Source organism: Pongo abelii, chromosome 19 (assembly GCF_028885655.2).
Source record: "Pongo abelii isolate AG06213 chromosome 19, NHGRI_mPonAbe1-v2.0_pri, whole genome shotgun sequence".
NCBI classification, from domain to species: domain Eukaryota; kingdom Metazoa; phylum Chordata; class Mammalia; order Primates; family Hominidae; genus Pongo; species Pongo abelii.
In genome coordinates this window covers 32,539,301-32,553,288 of record NC_072004.2, presented here as the reverse complement: position 1 = coordinate 32,553,288, position 13,988 = coordinate 32,539,301, and the positions used below count along the sequence as shown (strand labels likewise).

The 13,988-nt window shown below is 44.6% G+C and overlaps 1 long non-coding RNA gene across 2 annotated transcripts in view; it reads left to right on the top strand.

Moving 5' to 3' along the window:
- LOC129051301 (uncharacterized) overlaps positions 1 to 6,597 on the top strand; it is a 37,310-nt gene extending 30,713 nt beyond the window's left edge. Inside the window, exon 7 of one of the 2 annotated variants that reach the window (XR_008515446.2) lies at positions 4,859 to 6,597. This is a non-coding gene — a long non-coding RNA (uncharacterized LOC129051301). Of the gene's footprint in view, positions 1 to 1,480; positions 2,351 to 4,858 lie in introns of those variants that run through there. The other variant, XR_010138213.1, reaches the window with a different exon arrangement.
- Positions 6,598 to 13,988: the final 7,391 nt, after the last annotated feature.

Here is a 13,988-nt window from a genome sequence, read left to right as displayed (position 1 = left end):
TTATGTATTTACTTATTTATTGAGATGGAATCTCAGTCTGTCACCCAGGTTGGAGTGCAGTAATGTGATATTGGCTCACTGCAACCTTCTCCTCCTGGGTTCAAGAGATTCTCGTGCCTCTGCCTCCCAAGTAGCTGGGATTAAGGTGCTCGCCACCGTGCCCAAATAATTTTTGTACTTTTTATAGTGATGGGGTTTCACCATATTGGCCAGGTTAGTCTCGAACTCCTAACCTCAAAAGATCCACCCGTTCCAGTCTCCCAAAGTGTTGGGATTACAGGCATGAGCCACCACACCTGGCCTATATATTCTGTTGTTTGCTGGCCAATACTTATATGAATCTTGGAGAACATCATGGAAAGACACTCATCATCTTGTTAACTGGTTATTTCAAGAGTGGAACTGGAGGGGGAATACTGCCTTTCCTGTGTATTTATTTGTAATGTTTCATTTTCATTATGAACATGCATTATTTTAATATGTTTAAATATTAATAAAGAGAGGTAAATATATGTAATTTTAATTCAAGCTGAAATCCTCAAGGCAATCACATATAATTAAATAGATGGAGGAAAGAAAACGTTTAAAATACCTGAAGTAAAAGGAGGGAAGTCCGGGCAAGGAGGCTTATGCCTATGTCAGCACTTTGAGAAGCCAAGGCAGGTGGATCACTTGGGGTCAGAAGTTCGAGACCAGTTTAGCCAACATGGTGAAACCCTGTCTCTACTGAAAATACAAAAATTAGCCAGGCATGATGGCATGCACCTGTAATCCCAGCTACTTGGAAGGTTGAGGCGGGAGAATCGCTTGAACCCGGGAGGCAGAGGTTGCAATGAACTGAGATTGTGCCACTGCAGTTCAGCCTGGGTGACACAGTGAGACTCTGTGTCAATCAATCAATAAAAGGAGGGGGAAAAACACAAGTAAAAAATAAGTGATTCAAAAGTAGCAATGTACCATAATGCCTAAATTTGTGGGATTGGCAGGGTGTGATGGCTCCCGCCTGTAATCCCAGCACTTTGAGAGGCCAAGGTGGGTCGATCACCTGGTCAGGAGTTCAAGACCAGCCTGACCAACATTGTGAAACCCTGTCTCTACTAAAAATAAAAAATTTAGCAAGATGTGGTGGTCGACACCTGTAGTCCTAGCTACTAGGGAGGCTGAAGCAGGAGAATCACTTGAACCTGGGAATCAGAGGTGGCAGTGAGCTAAGATTGCCCCACTGCACTCCAGCCTGGGTGACAGCAAAACTCCCTCCAAATAAATAAATAAATAAATAAATAACACTTTGTGGGACCAATTCCAATTGAGTCCAGGGGAGCACAAACTGGCGACAAACATCCCCCCTCAGATCCCTTCAGGGTCGAGAGAATGCATCTGGAACAGACTGGGAAACTCCAGCAGGCAAAGTAAGGTGCCAGGAATAGACACCACCTGACACATTCTCCATGTTCCCTCCACCCAGCCCTCTCCCCACCAGGCTTCCATCGGGCTCCAATTCTGCACTCTCCCCAAGAGCCTCAGATTGAAACATTGCAAGGAAGACACCGATACTCAAAGTCACAGGCTTAGGAATCTGAGCTACAAAGAAAAATGAGCCCCTGCTCCCCCAACTGCCCGGTACTCCCCTCAGCACTGCTGCCGTGCACCTGCCCCCTCCTCCATAATTTGAACTGTCCTCACAGAAGCTGGACACATGGCCCGCCTGTCAGGAAAGAGAGGACCAGCATGTGGCAAATTCCTGGGGTATGTAGGAGCAGATGGTGAGATTAGCACAGGAATGTAAGAAACAAGTGGTTCTCAGACCAAAGAAGACTTTGCGGGAGAGCGCACATTAGGCCTTCACGGGGGCGTGCGCTGGACAGGAGCTCCCCAGTTACCGAAATAATTATCTGAGAAAGGCTCTGATCTGACCCGAAATGCCCTTGAATCCCGTGGCAATGCCTCAGCGTCTGGCAGTAACAGGCTTCTGTGCCCAGAATCTCTATGTCTGGAGGTCCTGCCTCCACCAGCCTCTCACAGTCCAGAGGTACCTCCCATTGGCGCCCGATGGGTTAGGGAGGCTGTTCTTCCAGCTGTGACAGATCCAGCCAAGGAGCGCTCCCGGGTCTTCTTAGTTGTTTCTTCCCACACACCTGCCACTCAAAGCCACAACCCACTTGCACGCCACCTTGAGGACACCTTAAAACGGCCGTCTAGATCTGAACTGCACTGAGGGAATGGTCAGCTTTACTCCCATTAGATGGCTTGGCCCAAAGGACCTAGTGACCACCCAGACAAAAATTCTTCCTAAAAGCTGCATGCGTCTGTGGTCTCTAAGAGGCAAAACTACATCCTAAAGAAAAAGCCAACCCACCCAGACCTACAACACAAAACAAAACAAAAAGAAAACCCACCACCAACCCACCTTTCATGTGAGGAGTCCTTGAGAAGGGCCTCTCCAGCCAGGACCAGGCAAGGGAATCTGTGCACTTGGCCAGACCCAGAACACACAGTGTCAGGGACCTGACCGTCACACTCTGACCCCATAGAATTTCCACCACTGACACACAGATCAGGATGTGTCAGCCTGAGAGATGACACCACAAATGTGGCTTTCACAGATTGATTCCACACACATCCCATCACTGACACCAGATTCCCTCATCACTGACCCTACATACCCACAAGAATTGATTCCATGGACCTCATCACTATCCCAAAGACCACCCATCACTAGAGATCATCATCTCTCACCCCAGGGACCCCATAGATTCCCCATCCCTGATTCCAGGATCTATAGAACCTCATCTCTTGCCCCCACAGGCCTATTAATAAAAGGATACATTTATAGGGGACTGTGTTGACCATTTTGCACACCCATTGCACGTGTGTGTGTGTGTGTGTGTGCTGATTAATGGACTTAGGTAAACTTTAGCGTTTTGGTAGGCAATGCAATTTTTCAATGCCTTTTCTTTCTTTTTCTTGTACATCTTTAAAGGCCTTACTCCAGTAAGTGTGCATTGCAGTTTATTAATGCCTATCCCTTATTGAGTCCTTGTCATGCATATTTGTTATTAATCGTAATTCACAATTCTTGTAATTCAGAGACACCAGAGATTCACATAAGAAGAATGGCTTTGGGTTTTTATTTATTTATTTGTTTTGGTTTCTGTAGATTATCAAATTCATTCATTTGTATCAAGTCACTAAGCGTATACTTTGTTTTCTAAAAAAAAATTCCAATTAATGTTTTTTAAGACAGGGTATCACTCTGTCACCCAGGCTGGAGTGCAGTGGTATAATCATGGCCACTGTAGCCTCAACCTCCTGGGCTCAAGTGATCCTCCCTCCTCAGCTTACACAGTAGCTGAGACTACAGGCATGAACCAATATGCCCACCTAACTAAAATTTTTTTTGTAGGTATATGTGTCACACTATGTTGCAGAGACTGGTCTTGAACTCCTGGGCTCAACTGATCCTCCCACCTTGGCCTCCCAAAGTGTTGAGATTACAGGTGTGAGCCACTATACTCAGCTGACAAAATCTTAAAAAGAGGAAAATACTTTGGGGCCTAATGTAAAATTTCCACTGAGATGATGCGTCAGAAATTAAGGTAGAATAAGATGGCCCTAGGGCATCAAAACAACAAAAACTAAATCTTGGGCTGGGTGCGGTGGCTCATGCCTCTAATTCCAGCAATTTTGGAGACCAAGGTGGGGGACTCACTTTAGCTCAGAAGTTTGAGACCATCTAGCCACCATGGTGAAACACTGTCTCTACTGAAAATACAAAAATTAGCCTGGAGGTTGCACTGAGCCAAGATTGTGCCAATGCACTCCAGTCTGGGCAATAGAGGGAGATTCTGTCTCAAAAAAAAAAAAAAAAAAAAAGAAGAAGAAACAAAATCTTAATTTCTTCATCAAATGTAAAAAATATGGACTGGACTCTGGAGGAATAATACACAAAAACACACATAGGCACTATTTTCTTTGAAGTTTTATTGAGAAATATTGATAACATACCACAGAAGCCACTGATTTAAAGTGTAAAATTCAATGGATTTCAGCATATTTGCACTGTTATGCAAACATCACCACAACAAATTTTAGATCATTTTCATTATCCTGAAGTAAACACCATATCCCTCCATTTCCCCCCAACTCCCCTAACCCTGGGCCACCACTAATCTACTTTCTGTTTCTATGTATTGGTCTATTTTGGACATTTTATTTAAATGGAATTACATAACATGTGGTCCTTTGTGGCTGGCTTCCTTCACTTAGCATAATATTTTCAAGGTTTATTCAATCTTGCATGTGCAGAGGGGGAACATTACATAAGGATAAACCCGGGATGGGGGGTGCTTACTGATTGATTTGGAAACTTCCCTCCAAAATTCTAAAGGGAAATGATTGGTTTCAAATAGAGGAAAAACCTATTCAGGCTAAAATCCTGTTTTCAGCAGTTTGTAATGTGGGGTTTTATCGCAAAGAATGGCAAGACTTTTAGGCTTATTTTCCACAAATTCTCCCTGTGTTTGGGGAACAGTCACAGAATGTGTAGGAATGGGCTTCTAGGCTCTGTGGCTGGAGATTCAAGTCCAGGAGAACACAGGTCCCAGGGTAGGCAGAGAAAAACAGTGGAAGAGTGCCAACAGAATGCTTTGAAATGGAAAATTTTAAATGTTCCCTCCAAAAGGAGTCCCAGATAACCACACAAAAGAGGACTTTGCTGGGCAGGTCCATCGCAATGGTTCAATAACAAGACACAGACAGACTGGGAAAGAAGGAAGTTTATTTCTGCAGCCACTTACAGGGAGAAGCACCGAGTAACTCACCAGATCAACTCGAAGTTACAAGTTTTTTTTTTTTCTAGTGCTTATATACTTCTTAAGCTCCACGTGGGATTGCACCTACAAGCAGGAGTGTTTCATTCAATCAGCAGCTAATTTTTAACTCGGGTCTAGCGTCTGGAAAGATTTCTCTAGAGTCTTGGTAAGTTTCTGAATCTTAAGACAGGCCCAGGTGAATGTGTAAGAATGCTATCATTATTCTATTCAGAATTTAGGGTCGGAGAAAACCCAGGTGGGGTCTCAATGGGTTGGTTTTCACATTCCATCCCTGATACTCAGGCACCAGTTTCTTCATTTCTTTAACGTTAACTTATGCATTCATCAAAATTATAGTAAAGGGTTAGTAGAAACTGTTCCGGTTGCTATTGGAAACCTGGCCTGCCACACTGCCATAGGAACTGAAGCCCACTACAGAACATCGAAAATGCCTGCGAACACTGACTTTACTGACCATTCAATTAAATTGCAGAAAAGCAAGCTCACGCTGCCTCCCTGATCTGTCCTCCAGAATTGCTAGTTAGAAACGTGCACATTGTCCTAGGTTCAGTTTTGCAAAGATGGAGTCTGGCAGTGAAAGCATTTGTTTGAGTTCATGCATTAAGGTCTGCTTTGTCTATTTCTTTTATATTTGTTTACTTGTGTCTTTTTGAGACGGAGTTTCAATCCTCTTGTCCAAGCTGGAGTGCAATGTGGTGGTCTCGGCTCACTGAAACTTCTGCCTCCTGGGTTGAAACCGTTCTCCTGCCTCAGCCTCTCAAGTAGCTGGGATTACAGGCATGCGCCACCATGCCCGGCTAATTTTTGCATTTTTAGTAGAGATGGGGTTTCACCATGTAGGCCAGGATGGTCTTGAACTCCTGAGCTCAGGCAATCCACCCGCCTCGGCGTCCAAAGAGCTGTGATTACAGGCATGAGCACCCTCGGCCGGCCTATTTTATTTTAAGATGAAGTCTTGCTCTGTAGCCCAGGCTGGAGTGCAGTGGCACGAGCTCGGCTCACTGCAACCTCTGCCTCCGGGATTCAAGCGATTCTTGTGCCTCCACCTCACAAATAGCTGGGATAACAGGCGCCCGCCACCATGCCTGGCTAATTCTTTATTTTTAGTACAGACGGAGTTTCACCATGTTGGCCAGACTGGCCTCGAACTTCTGACCTCAAGTGATCCGCCCACCTCGGCCACCAAAATTGCTGGAATTACAGACGTGAGCCACAACACCCAGCCCCATTTCCTTTATTTTATTTATTATTTCGAGAAGGAGTTTCGCTCTTGCCATCCAGGCTGGAGTGCAGTGGCGCGATCTCGGCTCACTGCAACCTTCACCTCCTGGGTTCAAGCTCTTCTCCTGCATCAGCCTCCGGAGTAGCTGGGATTACAGGCGCATGTCACCATGCCCAGCTACATTTCCTTCATTTTATTTTTTATAATTTACTAGCCTGTTTGTTGATAACAAGACTGGCGGTGCTCAAGGTTGGTCTGGGTGCTCACCGGGCGGTGGGCGTGAACCAGGTGGGAGGGTCTCCAGTGCCTGGTACAAATCTGCAAGAAAGTGCAGGAAACGGCACTAAGGGTGATAGTAAAGTTTTGGTTTGGTGGGGCGGGTAGGCGTTCCAGAGCAGAAATGCGCAGGAAAGGTTTTGCTGCGCTTGTAGGCAGGTCATCCCCAAGAGCTTCTTATTGGCTTGCAGTGAGACAAGATCGCGCCACTGCACTCCAGCCCGGGCTACAGAGTGAGACTCTGTATAAAAAAAAAAAAAAAAATAGTGAATGAATATCCATTGACGCATGAAATGGCTGCATTAAAGGAAAACTAGCCAAGAAAAGACAAGGCAAAAAAAAGTCAAGGATCAGTATGAAAAATAAATATATTTTAAAAGATTTGTTTTTAAAGCAACAACACGGGTTTAAATTTTAAAGGGAAAGAAGTAGCTCCGAGATAGAGGAAACAGGATGGCTTCTGAAAAGGGAACATTATTCTTTGAAATGGAAAGAAATTATGACAAGAGGGTAGCACAGACTGAAGAGGTGGAGGTAAAAGGGGGTTCTTGGCCAGACACAGTGGCTCACACCTGTAATACCAGCACTTTCGGAGGCCAAGGCAGGTGGATCACCTGAGGTCAGGAGTTGGAGGCCAGCCTAGCCAACATGGTGAAACCCCGTCTCTACTAAAAATACAAAAATTAGTTGGGCATGGTGGGTGCCTATAATGCCAGTTCCTTTAGAGGCTGAGGCAGGAGAATTGCTTCAACCCAGGGGCGGAGGTTGCAGTGAGCCGAGATAGCATCACTGTTCTCCAGGCTGAGTGACTGAGGAAGACTCTCTCTCAAATTAAAAAAATTTTTTAAAAAGTGTGTGTGGTGGGGGTATCTTGATTTTCTCCATGTGTCTTAGGCCACAACTCTTACATGGTACCTTGCGGAAGAGATTCCTCAACCAATACCTTTACGGTGCTGCCTCCCTGATGGGCTGGGTTCTAAACAGCAGTGCCTTCCCCATCTTCTCAGTCCTTACTCACCTGGGCACCATCCTCCCAGTACATCCCTTGAAACCCTCCAGGGCTCTTTCCCTTGCTCCAGTAAGGAAATCACTTCAGGCTTTGGACAGAGAGACCTGTTTATAAGAAAAGAAGTAAGATGGCCAGGCACAGTGGCTCACTCCTGTAATCCCAGCACTTTGGGAGGCCAAAACAGGTGGATTGCTTGAGGTCAGGAGTTCAAGACCAGCCTGACCAACATGGTGAAACCCCGTCTCTACTAAAAACACAAAAATTAGCCAGGCCTAGTGGCGGTTGCCTGTAATCCCAGCTACTCAGGAGGCTGAGACATGAGAATCTCTTGAACCCGAGATGAATGTTGGAGTGAACTGAGATCGCGCCATTGCACTCCAGCCTGGCTGACAGAGTGAGACTTCATCTCAAAAAAAAAAAAAAAAAAAAAAAAGAAAGAAAGAAAAGAAGTAAGACATACTCGTGCTGTACCTGAATTCAGTTAGTCCCTTAGTACTCATGAAGGACTAGAGAAAGGTGTAAAGTTCTGAAGCATGGAGAAGATGGAGTGACCCCAAAGAGCTCCCCATCTATTAATCTACAAAACATAAAACAATTCCCTAGGCAGCAGGTGAAAAGTCACCCAGAGAAGTGAAAGCTACACCCAAAATTCATGAGTTCTTTGGGGATAGACATCCTTACCTAGTGAGACCAGGCTGCTATACTTCTCCATCATTACATCTCTGTATAAGTCCTTCTGAGCAGCGTCCAGGCACTCCCATTCCTCCTGAGAGAAGTCTATAGACAGATCCTGGAACATGCCCAACCCCTGAAATGACAAACCTAGGCAGCACTGTTGAAATTAAAGGAAAGGTTTTTAAGATGAAGGAAGAGATGGAAAGGTGCTGAAGGATGGAGAGAATATAGTGAGTGGACCAGCTAGGCTGAGAGTGGGGAAGAGTAAAAAAATTAGTGTAACTTCAACAAAGTACCTCCGTGTTCATGAATATTCCTGTTGTGGCCAGCAAACCTCCTTCATAGAATGGGACATTCCCAGTATTCCATGGTTAGAGCTTAGAATGAATAAAGTACATTGATATATAATATTATTTCCCAAATAAATGAAATAGAGTTGAAAAGCACACAGCAAGCTGTAGGCCTGGCAAAGCTTCAAGAATATTACAGTAAACATCTGATATGCAAGTTACTATTTACAACAAAAGCTTAATAAATAGGCACTTCCCCCTTACCATTTTCTTTCTTGTTTTTTTTTCTCGTTTCATTTTTTTGTTTTTGTTTTCACTTTAAGACAGGGTCTCGTTCTGTTGCCCAGGCTGGAGTACAGTGGCACAATCACAGCTCACTGCAGCCTCAACCTCCCAGGCTCAGGTGATCCTCCCACCTCAACCTCTGTATTAGCTTTGACTATAGGCATGCGCCACCATGCCCAGCTAATTTTTTTTTGTATTTTTAGTAGAAACGAGGTTTTGCCATTTGGCCAGGCTGCTCTCAAACTCCTGAGCTCAAGCAATCCATCTTTGGCCTCCCAAAGTGCTAGGATTACAGGCATGAGCCACCACACCCAGCCTTGTCTCTTTTCTTAAAGGAAGACAGGATCTTTCAAAAATATCTACAAAAAGTTTAAAAACCTCTATTGGCCAGGCATAGTGGCTTGCACCTGTAAACCCAGCACTTTGGGAGGGCAAGGTGGATGGATCACCTGAGGTCAGGAGTTCGAGACCAGCCTGACCAACATGGAGAGACCATTTTAGTCTCTACTAAAAATACAAAATTAGCTGGGTGTGGTGGCACATGCCTGTAATCCCAGCTACTTGGGAGGCTGAGGCAAGAGAATCGCTTGAACCTGGAAGGTAGAGGTTGCAGTGAGCCGAGATCGCACCACTGCACTCCAGCCTGGGAATAAGAGTGAAACTCTGTCTCAAAAGAAAAACAACAATTACAACAACAACAAAACCTCTATTGCACTTTGATAATTAGTACTTCCATAAAATAGTATAGATAGTACTTTGATAATTAAATGTACATTGGCTGGGTGTGGTAACCCACACGTGTAATCACAGCACTTTGGGAGGCCAAGGCAGGTGAACTGCTTGAGCTCAGGAGTTCAAGATCAACCTGGGCAACATGGCAAATCCCTATCTCTACAAAAATATATATCATATACAAATTAGCCAGATGTAGTGGGACATGCCTCTAGTCCCAGCTACTTGGGAGGCTGAGATGGGAGGATTGCTTGAGCCTAGGAGGTCAAGGCTGCAGTGAGCTGTGATCCTGCCACTGCACTCCAGCCTAGGCACCAGAGCAAGATCCTGTCTCAAAAAAAAAAAAAAAAAAAAGTCAGGCGCGGTGGCTCACGCCTGTAATCCCAGAACTATGAGAGGCTGAGTAGGGCAGATCATGAGGTCAAGGGTTCAAAACCATCCTGGCCAACATGGTGAAACTCTGACTGTACTAAAAATACAAAAATTAGTTTGGCATGGTGGTGCGTGCCTGTAGTCCCAGCTACTCAGGAGGCTGAGGCAGGAAGAATTGCTTGAACCCAGATGGTGGAGGTTGCAGTGAGCCAAGGTTGTGCCACTGCACTCCAGCTTGGTAACAGATCGAGACTGCATCTCAAAAAAAAAAAAAAAAAAAAGTGTGGGTATCATGGTAGGAATAAACTGCACACAGGTCAGACAAAAGTTACAAGGGCCTCTGACAGTATAAACAAGCTTCCTGTGAGACACCTGGTCATGGGTCAGACACTTGAGCATTAGGCTGTGGGCCAGGAAAAAGAAATTTCTGGTGAAAGGCTACTCTAAAGACCCACAGGCCCCTCCCCTAGAGCCCCATTAGAGTGAGGTAGAGTTTATAGCCATTCTCCTGAGAGACCTCAAGATCCAATTAGAAGAAAACCATAACATTTGTTATATAGAAGGCATTTTCCAAACAGTAGTTCATAGATAAAAGATATTGTCTTCCTTTGGATATAAAACAAAATCTCAAAATACACCAAAACTGTTTTGCTTTTACTGAATAATTTTTGTGCATATGTGTTTAGCTGCCAGTGGCTAACAAGCTGTGATTTTCTTTCCTTTCCCTTTTTTTTTTCTTGAGACAGTCTTGCTGTGTCAACCAGGCTGAAGTGCAGTGGCCTGATCTTGGCTCACTGCAACCTCAGTCTCCCATAGCTGGGATTACAGGTGCCTGCTGCCACACCCAGCTAATTTTTGTATTTTTAGTAGAGATGGGGTTTCACTGTGTTGCCAAGTCTGGTCTCGAACTCGTGGCCTCAAGTGATCCACCCACGTTGGCTCCCAAAGTACTAGGATTGCAGGCATAAGCCACCATGCCTGGCCAACTCTGATTTTCTAACTTGCCTCATGTATCAGGTTCATACTGGGAAAAAAACAGGTCAGAGCCATTGGAGCCATGTGTACAGATGTGCAGTAGCTCTGCTAGTAACACTGCTGCTTGCTTCAGCTCTTAAGACAAGAGCTCTGCCCTTGCTCTAGCTGTCTCTCATTCCCCCTAACAGATGGACAATCATGTTACTCCATTAGATTCACTTTCAATATCCCATCATTAGATTAAAACCAACAGGCCAAAAAGATAACTTGAGGAAATGCTTTCACATCCGCAGTGTTCTCATAGGGCCAGTATCATTTAGACATGTCAGGACCATGGTTGCAGGGGACAGAATGGAGTGTCATCCTTAACTGGCCATCCAATGTCATCAGCATGAACAGGAGGACTTTATAGGATATTATCTGATGTTTTCTGAATATTACCTTACAAATGCTCCTTTATTTATAACTTAAGAATAGGGACCCTGTCTTTTAAAGCTTTATACATCCTCAAGTAAAGGTTTTTCATATTAAATCCATTAATAATATCTAAAGGCTGACCTGGAAATTCCATTTCTAAGTATTTATCCAAAGTAAAGAAGTTTTTTCTTTTTTTGAGACGGAGTTTCTCCCTTGTTGCCCAGGCTGAAGTGCAGTGGTGTGATCTTTGCTCACTGCAACCTCTGCCTCCTGGGTTCAAGCGATTCTCCTGCCTCACCCTCCCGAGTAGCTGGGATTACAGGCACGCACCACCACGCTCAGCTAATTTTGTATTTGTAGGAGAGACGGGGTTTCTCCATATTAGTCAGGCTGGTCTCAAACTCCTGACCTCAGGTGATCCACCCACCTTGGCCTCCCAAATTGCTGGGATTACAGGTGTGAGCCATCACATCCTGCCAAGATTTTTTTTTTTTTGAGACAAGTCTCAATCTGTTACCCAGGCTACAGTGCAGTGAGGTGATCACAGCTCACTGCAACCTCTGCCTCCTGGGTTCAAGTGATTTTTGTGACTCAGCCATCAAAGTAGCTTGGAATACAGGCACACACCACCATACCCCGCTAATTTTTTTTGGTATTTTTGGTAGAGAGCAGGTTTCACCATGTTAGCCAGGCTGGTCTCAAACTCATGGCCTCAAGCAAGGCCACTTTGGGAGGCTAAGGTGGGCAGATCATCTGAGGTCAGGAGTTCAAGACCAGCCTGGCCAACATGGTGAAACCCTGTCTCTAATTAAAATACAAAAGGTAGCCAGGCATTGTGGCAGGTGCCTGTAATACCAGCTACTCGAGAGTCAGAGGCAGGAGAATTGTTTCACCCTGGGAGGCGGAGGTGGCAGTGAGCCAAGACTGTGCCACTGCACTCCAGCCTGGGCAACAGAGCGAGACTCTCTACCAAAATATAAATAAATATAAAAATACAAAAAAGCCAGGCACAGTGGCTCATGCCTGTAATCCCAGCACTTTGGGAGGCCGAGGCAGGCGGATGACTTGAGATCAGGAGTTGCAGACCAGCCTGGCCAACATGGCAAAACCCTGTCTCTACTAAAAATACAAAAATTAGTCAGATGTGGTGGCTCACCCTCTAACTCCAGCTACTTGGGAGGCTGAGGCAGGAGAATCGCTTGAACCTGGGAGGCGGAAGTTGTAGTGAGCAGAGTTTGTGCCATTGCACTGCAGCCTGGGCAACAAGAGTGAAACTCCATCTCAAAAAAAAAAAGGATACAAAAAATTAGTGGGGTGTAGTGGCACATGCCTGTAATCTAGGCTACTTAGGAGGCTGAGGCAGGAGAATCACCTGAACCTGGAAGGTGAAGATTACAGTGAGCTGAGACTGCACCACTGCACTCCAGCCTGGGTCACAAGAGCCAAGAGCGAGAACCCATCTAAAAAAAAAAAAAGAATTTCTATTTGGGGGACAAAGTAAAAGAAATGGAGTGAAAGAGATGTAAGGAAATTGAAAGTCAACAGGCTCATAAAGCCAATAAATAATGATGGAACAAAGAAATCACTATTGGCTAAATAAAACCAACGTGTTTTTAAATATTTTTTCAAAATTTAGACAAAGTTTTCCAGTACACTGAGACACTTCTACTATCAAGACTATAATATTGGCTGTGCACAGTGGCTTATGCCTATAATCCCAGCACTTTGGGATGCCAAGGCAGGAGGATCGCTTGAGCCCAAAAGTTCATGTCAAGCCTGGGAAATATAGGGAAACACTGTCTCTGCAAAAATAAAATAAAATAATAAGCCAGGCATGGTGGTATACATCGGGGAGCTGTGACCACCCCACTGCACTCTAGGCTGTGTAACAGAGAAAGACCCTGTCTCAACAAAAAAACTAGAATATAGAATAAATGACATTCGGGTAAGTGGAATATTAGGTGTTCAATAAACATAGGTTATTCCTTCCCCATCTCCATAGAATCATCAATTTTTTTTTAAAAGAGAAGTTTTGATTAGAATCTAAAAATATCAATACTTGTCTTTCCAAAAAAGGAGGGAGGATTTAAAGATAACAATTTCTTGGTTATTTCTACTTTTTTCATTGTTGCTTAATATTAGTAATGAAAATGCAATTGCTCCCTTTCAAACATAGTTTTAATTAGTTGCACAAAATGCCACCTTATAGTCTGATGTACTTCAAATTTCCCTATCTATGAAAGCTAAATTTGGATATTATCATCTCAAGGATATTAAAATCTCTGTCTTTAAATCTATCTAGGGTTCTACATTTTCTGTAAGCCTTAGTGAATCTCACTATAGTCCTCCTTCCCTTTAAAAATGCAGTGATAGGCTGGGTGCAGTGGCTCTTCCCTGTAATCCCAGCACTTTGGGAGGCTCAGGTGGGAAGATTGCTGGAGCTCAGGGGTTCAAGACCAGACTGCGCAACATGGCAAAACCCCGTCTGTGCAAACATTACAAATATTAGCCCGGCATGGTGCCATACGCCTACAATCCAGCTACTTGGGAGGCTGAGGAGGGAGGATCCCTTCAGCCCTGGAAGTCAAAGCTGCAGTATTCCATGATCCTGCCACTGCACTTTTGGAGGCTGAGGCAAGTGGATCACCTGAGATCAGGAGTTCGTGACCAGCCTGGCCAATATGGTGAAACCCTGTCTCTACTAAAAATACAAAAATTGGTTGGGTGTGGTGGCAGGTACCTGTAATCCCAACTATTCAGGAGGCTGAGACAGGAGAATTACTTGAACCTGGGAGGCGGAGGCTGCAGTGAGCTGAGATTGCACCACTGCAGTTCAGCCTGGGCAAGGCAGAGTGAGACTTTGTCAAAAAAATAAAATAAAATAAATAAAAAATAAATAAAGA